This window comes from Epinephelus moara, chromosome 23 (genome assembly GCF_006386435.1).
Source record: "Epinephelus moara isolate mb chromosome 23, YSFRI_EMoa_1.0, whole genome shotgun sequence".
Taxonomy (NCBI): Eukaryota; Metazoa; Chordata; class Actinopteri; order Perciformes; family Serranidae; genus Epinephelus; species Epinephelus moara.
This window is the reverse complement of record NC_065528.1, coordinates 511,066-518,939: the sequence shown is the minus strand read 5'-3', so window position 1 is coordinate 518,939 and position 7,874 is coordinate 511,066. Positions and strand designations below refer to the sequence as shown.

At 47.1% G+C, this 7,874-nt stretch overlaps 1 non-coding gene across 1 annotated transcript; it reads left to right on the top strand.

The window, feature by feature from the left end:
• Window positions 1-6,835: 6,835 nt before the first annotated feature.
• On the top strand, window positions 6,836-6,954 carry LOC126385279 (5S ribosomal RNA). Its single transcript, XR_007569413.1, has one exon. It is a non-coding gene; the product is annotated as a 5S ribosomal RNA (ribosomal RNA).
• Window positions 6,955-7,874: the final 920 nt, after the last annotated feature.

Genomic DNA, 7,874 nt, shown 5'->3' with positions numbered 1-7,874 from the left:
ACTGTGCCCACCTTCTCTACCGACCCAGTATTTATTTAAAAAAAAATCTTAAGATCATCCTCTACTGAATTGGCACATATCTGATCCTGTAATAGGGATACATTTAATCTCCACCTGCTTTTCTTCACTTCATCTGTCCCAATCGTCATACATACTGTAGATGCACAGCTGCATGGTCCGATATTGCAATAGGACCAATTGTACATTCAATTACACAATCAGTAAGAGCTCTAGATATTAAAAAATAATCGATTCTTGAATATGACTTGTGATTATGTGAGTAAAAAGTAAATTCCTTTCCCCTAGGATTAGCCAGCCTCCAGATATCGACAAGGCCCAAATCGTTCATCATCAAATGTATGGCTTTCCTGTCTCTAGGCACATGAGTAGAGTGTGTAGTTTTATCCAAAATCCCATCTTGTACCTGATTGTAATCACCCGCAGTTACATAAAAGCCTCCTTCTATTTCCCCCGGCATTTTATTTACCCTGTGGTAAAACTCTGGTTCTTCCTTATTAGGAGCGTAAATATTACACAGATTGATCTTAACCCCATTTATCTTAGCCTCTACACATATTATTCTACCTTAATCATCTTTATGTTGTTTTAGCAAGACAAAATTAAATTTTTTATGCACCAGTATCGCAATCCCTGATTTTTTGCTAGAGTAGGAGCTAGAAAAGATTTGGCCCACCCAATCTCTTTTGAATTTAATTATTTCAGAGTCGACCAAATGAGTCTCCTGAATAAAGGCAATATCAGCTTGCTGGGATTTGAGATATGTTAAACATTTTCTCCTCTTTACAGGGTTCTGAGATCCATTTATGTTCCAGCTGATAAACCTTACAAAACTAACCATTATCAAATGCTCTTAGCACTTTAGGATTTGAGAAAACCAAATACAGGATAAACATAGGTACAAATGTCCACATTATACTTGAGTGTTGTCTGACTGTCAAACAAAAAAATAAGAAAGGAAAACACATTACTTGTACTGAACTCCCTGCACAACCTTTAATTTCCATCTAAATTTAAAACAAAAACAAAACAAAAACACACACACACAAACCCTAACCAAAAACGGTTTCCCTTATGCACCCCCCCCCTTCAACAATTACGTAAGCCCTCCCCAACAAAAGTCTGTGCGTCGCAGAGGAAATTGGCCAGCCCACAAAAAAACCCCAAACCCCCCTTCTCACTGCAGAACTTATTGCCAATTTAACTTATTCACACCTGAAATATGGCTCTGCTTTATCTATAAAGTAAAAAGAATAATATATAATTGGCAACTTAATATCTGAAGAGCATTATTCCAGCCAGTATTAATAATAACAGAGCCCGACCAGTCATATAGATCAACTTAAATAATTAACCAACATTATCTGGTGTGATAAAGTCACAGTAAACTGTCGTATGAATCAAAACTCACCAAAAACTAAATTGTCCATGCCCTTTGTGGGTTAACTCCACACGAAGAAAAACAATAGGAAAAGTAGGGAGGGAAAAGTGTCGGGAGTTACTGTAGCTTCATTCTGGTGTTTTTAAGAGGATATCAGTCCCGTCGCGCACATTGTTTGTCAATTTTTTCTAAGACTCCAGCATGCTTGTATTATCAGTTTCCAACTCCGTGGAACTCTTGGTGTTGGTGTCGGTAGTATTAATCTTCTTCAGAAACTCCATTGCTTTACTGTGACTGTTGAACTTCATCCGTTTACCTCCCCAGGTGAAGCGCAGCTCCGCTGGGTACACCAAGGTGAAACGCACATCCAGAGCGTACAACTTCATCCTCGCCTCCATGAACAGCTTTCTTTTCTCCGCCAGTTCCTTTGTCATGTCCGGGAAGAAAGACAGTCTGCAGCCTCCCCACCACACCTTTTCTCCCTTTCTGTATTTTTCCCTCGATGCTGCTAATACTCTTTCCCATTCCAAGTAACTCAGAAAGCGGATTATGATAGGCCTGGGTGGTTTATCATCTCTGGGCATTTCTGCAGCGGTACGATGTACCCGCTGTAGTTGTGATGGATCCACCTGTATATCCAGCGCCTCGGAGATGATCTTCCGCACACAATCCGCTGGGTTGCGGCCCTCTATTCTCTCCTTCAGGCCGATCACCCTCAAGTCCTGGCGTCTATCACTGTTGGTAACATCCTCGACAGCCGCTTTGAGCTCCTTACATGCTTTAGCGTTGTGCTGGGCTGTCACGCGGAGGTCAGCGTTGTCGTCCTCTAGCTCTGAGATCCGGCTTTCGGCTACCTCAAGTCTCTTAATAACGTCGTCCACGTCTGTTGGGAGCTTGGCGTTGTTAACCTTTATCTGATTTATATCCGTCTGTAGAACCTGCAGCAGTTTGCTGACCCGGCCCATTTCTTCCATAGCGTTACCCAACACCATTTGCATAGCAGATAAAATGCCAGCCTTGTTTTTACCACTAGAGTCCGACTCGCCCTCCATCGTGTCAGTAGCGTTAGCTTGTAGCGTTTCCTTCTTGGCCTTGCGCCTCGTCATATATTGCTTCCTACTCATAAAAGTTACTGAATGTAGGATCAAATATGGTTCACATAAGCAGTCCACAACCCCCTGTCACAGCTTTGGCAATGATACCGGTCTTAAACTTAGAGAATTTCGAGATAGTTTGGGGTAGTTTACTGGGAGCTCTTGTCTAGGCGGCCATGCTCTTGACGATCACACCGGAAGTCCTCTTCCTACTTTGAGAATGAGGGGAGTCTAACCCAGAGGAGCAGTCGAGCAGAGGGTCCAAAGTGCAGTTAAAGTCACCTGCAATTAGAATTTTGCCAGTGAGAGAAGCAATTAATAAAAACAAATTTTTAAAGAATGAGGGATTATCATCGTTTGGGCCATATACATTTATCAAATTAATGTTTTCACTTAGAAGAATGCCCTGTATCACGGGAACTGCCCATTGGTCCGACAGCCCATTGGTTCGACATCCCATTGTTCCAACCATATTAAACCCATTGTTCCGAAGTCCGTTCCGAAATCATCATGATGCCCTGTGGTTAAGGTCTGGTTAGGTTTAGGCACAAAAACCACTTGGTTAGGGTCAGGAAAAGATCATGGTGTAGGTTAAAATGAAAAAGAAAGTGACAAACACATAAGCCGTAAGCCTGCTCTGCCTAAAGCCTTTCCCAGCTGACCCAGAGTTGGTCGCGGCGCACCATACGCCTGCCGCGAGCTGTTCAGCACCACGGACAGTTGGACTAATGGGATGTCGAACCAATGGGCTGTCGGACCAATGGCATGGACCCCTGTATCACCAGGTATCTGCCAGCTCTATCTGTAATTGTATTAGTCACCTGGAATGGCACAGATTTGTGAATCAACACCAAGACACCTCTTGAACGAGAGGTGAAACATGAATGTAACACTTGGCCTGGCAATCTCCTTCGAACCTTCAGAATGTCGTCTTTCAGTAGATGGGTCTCTTGTACAAAAGCAACAGATGAATCAAGTTGTTTGAGCCTGGTTAGAACCTGTTTAAGCTTTGTAATTTTAGTCACTGTTAAGGACTGGCGAGAACCCGAAGGAACCCAAGTAGCAGGAGACAGGCGTATATATCACAATAATTTATTACAAAAACAGCAGCAAAAAAACACAAAAACGGCTGCACGGAGAAGTGAGCTGCCTGGTGGCAAAAACGGCTGCACGGAGAAGTGAGCTGCCTGGTGGTGGCAGGAGGCGAGAGCTCTGGAGAATAAGGCGGCAAGGCACCAAACTGTGAATGACAGAGACAAAAAACATGAGTCAGTGGAGCTGGTCAAAAAAAAGAAGCAGGCAAAATACTCACGAGGCAAAGAAACTCAAGGTAAGACTAGTGCTACCGAACGAGATGGAATTATCTGGCACTGAAGTGAAGTCAGAGCCGGCTTTATAGTGAGGTAGATGAGGTGAAATGGAAACCAGGTGTGCCTCGCCGCCTGTGGTGGAAAAGTAGGTCAGCCCCACCTATTCTGGAGCAGGTGTGCGATGATGGTCCGCGATTCGCCAGTTCCAGACTGCAGTCCTCTCCAGAGCAGCTCTGGCTTCCTGCCAGATTTGTCGGGCTCGATGGAACTGGGCCTGGACCGAAGGGACTGCCACCTCGAGCTCCTGGCTGGGGAATAGGGGAGGTTGAAACCTGTGGGTCACCATGAAAGGTGACATCCCTGTCGCAGAGCTGACCGTGGAGTTGTGGGAATATTCCACCCACGGTAGGTGAGAGCACCAGGAGGCTGGGAGACGGGAAGCCACGCACCGCAACGCGGACTCCAGGTCCTGGTTGGCTCGCTCCGTCTGACTGTTGGACTGTGGGTGGTACCCTGACAAGAGGCTGGTCGTGGTGCCCAAGGTGCGACAGAAGGCCTTCCATACCTGGGAGGTGAACTGGGGGCCTCTGTCTGACACGATGTCTTGGGGGATGCCATGGAGGCGGAAAACATGTTGCACGAGCAGGTTGGCTGTTTCCAAGGCTGACGGGAGCTTGGGGAGAGTGTAGTGTAATGTGCTAATTTACTGTAGTGTTTATACTGTACCTTTAAGTTGACCTTTAAAGATACGTGTTGAAGCAATGTACTCTGTGCACTGACAAGTCACACACTGGTTTTGTTTCATGTATTTCTATGACACACACATACACTCATTGAGCACTTAAGCATTGTGGTGGAAAAGTACCTAGGATTCACTGTGCATCATTTTTTTTAAAAATAGCATGAGGATGGGCTCAGAAATATTGGTGGAAAGTTAGGGGAATTCCAGCTTGGCCTGATATGACCCTGGTAATAGGAAGCGGGCCTAGACTGCCCAGGAAAGCATTACATGGCGAAATTGGCTCCAAGGGAAAAGGGGAAAGCTGGGATACCATTATGTACAAGCTCCAGTGGGTAGGCTGGCTTCAAGGGAAGAACGGAGAGCCGTGACACCGTTATGTTCAGCCCAAGTGGGTAGGATTAAAGAAAAAAGGTGGAGACTCAACAGAATCTTCACCAGCAATAAAAGCGAATGCACAGACAAAGAAATTCCAGTCCTGCTCCGGAGTTTGACTCACGAGTTGTATGTGCTGTTGCCTGCATGCACATTAAACTCAGTTGCATCTGATTCTACGTGTCTCTAGTGATTTTTTTTACCTCTGAGTATTTGAGTTTTTGATATTTAATAGAAAACAAATAAAGTTTGTTCGGGAAGTAGGGAACGAGGTCGCAAGCTTTCTGGCCCAGCTCCAGGCCTTGAATTCTGCTTCTACAAGAGGAACAAAGTGAACCGCCTTGGAAAAACGGTCCACTATGGTGAGTAGCGTGGTGTTTCCCTCCGATGGTGGAAGTCTGGTGATAGTCGACTGCTATGTGGAACCAGGGATGGTGAGGAACAGGTAAAGGCAGCAGGAGACCAACAGGGGCGCGATGAGAGGACTTGTTACAGGCGCAGACCGAACATGCAGAGATGAACTCCCTGGTGTCTGCAGTCATAGAAGGCCACCAAAATCGAATGAGAGAGAGTGTTCGATGGACCCCGGGATGACATGCCATGCGAGAGGAGTGTCCCCACTGGAGCACTGAGGATCTGGCCGGCAGAGAAACGAACAGGCACTCATCGGGGCTGGGTGGTCCCGAAGCGCATCCTGGACAGTCTGCTCCACCTCCCACCGGACCACTCCCACCATGCAGGATGGGGGAAGATTGGTCTCCGTAGCCGCTTCTTCCTCTGTGGGATCGAACTGACGTGAAAGCACGTCTGGTTTCTGGTTTTTGGAACCCGGCTGATAGGTGAGTGTGAGGTTGAATTTGCCCAGGAACAGAGCCCACCGAGCCTGGCAGGGGTTCAGCCGATGAGCAGAGCAAAGGTAGGACAGGTTCTTGTGATCAGTCCAAACGATGAAAGGATGAGCAGCTCCCTCCAGCCAGTGCCGCCACTCCTGAAGAGCCAGGACCACCGCCAGCAACTCTCGGTTCCCCACATCATAATTTCTCTCTGCTGGAGTGAGGCGACGGGAGAAAAAGGCACATGGATGGAGTTTTTGGTCCGCAGGCGAGCGCTAGGAAAGGACGGCCCCTACTCCTGAATCGGAGGCGTCCACCTCAACCACAAATTGCAGCTTGGGATCTGGGTGAATCAGAACAGGTGCGTTAGTAAACATCTTCTTTAGCTTGTCAAAAGCACTCTGTGCCACCACAGACCATTCAAAAGGCTTCTTTACAGAGGTTAACTGGGTGAGCGGGGCAGCGATGTGGCTGTAGTCCCTAATGAACCTCCTCTAAAAATTTGCAAAGCCCAAAAATCTCTGTAGCTGCTTACGTGTAGAAGGAATCGGCCATTCCTCCACTGCTTTAACCTTAGCTGGGTCTGGTCTGAGCTGCCCCTTCTCCACCACGTAGCCTAGGAAGTTCACTGAGATGTGAAATTCACATTTTTCAGCTTTGACAAACAGTTTGTTATCTAGCAGTCTTTTTAGGACCTCCTGGACATGGCCAACATGTTCCTCAGGAGTCCGTGAGAAAATCAAAATATCATCAAGATACACAAACACTGTTTTGTTCAACAAATCTCTCAATACATCATTTACAAGAGCCTGAAATACTGCAGGTGCATTAGTTAAACCAAAAGGCATGACTAAATACTCAAAATGTCCCAGATGTGTGTTGAACGCAGTTTTCCACTCGTCCCCCTCTCTGATTCTAACCAGATGGTAAGCATTTCTCAAGTCCAGTTTTGAGAAGATGGTCGCATCGTGGAGAGGACCAAAAGCTGAGTCTATGAGGGGGAGCGGATATTTGTTCTTTACAGTGATTTCATTCAAACCTGTGTAGTCGATGCAGGGGCACAGAGTCTTGTCTGTGCCCCTTACGCTTACGGCCATACCACTCTGAACACGCCCGATCTCGTCCGATCTCGGAAGCTAAGCAGGGTCGGGCCGGGTCAGTACTTGGATGGGAGACCGCCTGGGAATACCCGGTGCTGTAAGCTTAAGGAGCACGGTGGTGTGGTGGTTAGCACTGTCGCCTCACAGCAAGAGGGTTCCCGGTTCGATCCTGGGTGTGGGAGCCCTTCTGTGCGGAGTTTGCATGTTCTCCCCATGTCAGCGTGGGTTCTCTCCGGGCACTCAGGCTTCCTCCCACAGTCCAAAGACATGCAGATTGGGGATTAGGTTAATTGATAACTCTAAATTGTCCGTAGGTGTGAATGTGAGCGTGAATGGTTGTCTGTCTCTATGTGTCAGCCCTGCGATAGTCTGGCGACCTGTCCAGGGTATACCCCGCCTCTCGCCCAATGTCAGCTGGGATAGGCTCCAGCCCCCCCGCGACCCTCAAGAGGATGAAGCGGTTAGAAGATAGATAGATGGATGGATGGATGGATGGATCTCTACACCAAGTGTGACTTAGGTCAGTTACTGAGGCTGCGTGTTACATCATGGGTACAGGTGGTGTGAAGGTGACATGGCATTGACTTGGGGCGGCTGTGGCTCAGAGGTAGAGCGGGTCGTCCACCAATCGAAAGATCAGTGGTTCGATCCCAGGCTTCTCCAGGCTGCATGTCGAAGTATCCTTGAGCAAGATACTGAACCCCAAATTGCTCCCGATGGTTGTTCCATTGGTGTGTGAGCGTGTTAAAAAACTGAGTAGCAGGTGGCACCTTGTACGGTAGCCTCGGCCACCAGTGTATGAATGTGTGAATGTGACTCGTAGTGTAAAAAGTGCTTTGAGTGGTCACTAGATGACTAGAAAGGCGCTATACAAATGCAGGTCCATTTGTCCTTTTTCTCCACGAAGAAGAAACCGGCTCCCACCGGAGATGAAGAGGAGCGGATGAGACCTGCGGCTAGAGAGTCGTTAATATATTTCTCCATGGATTCTTTTTCAGGTTTTGAGATGTACAGTCTTTTTGTG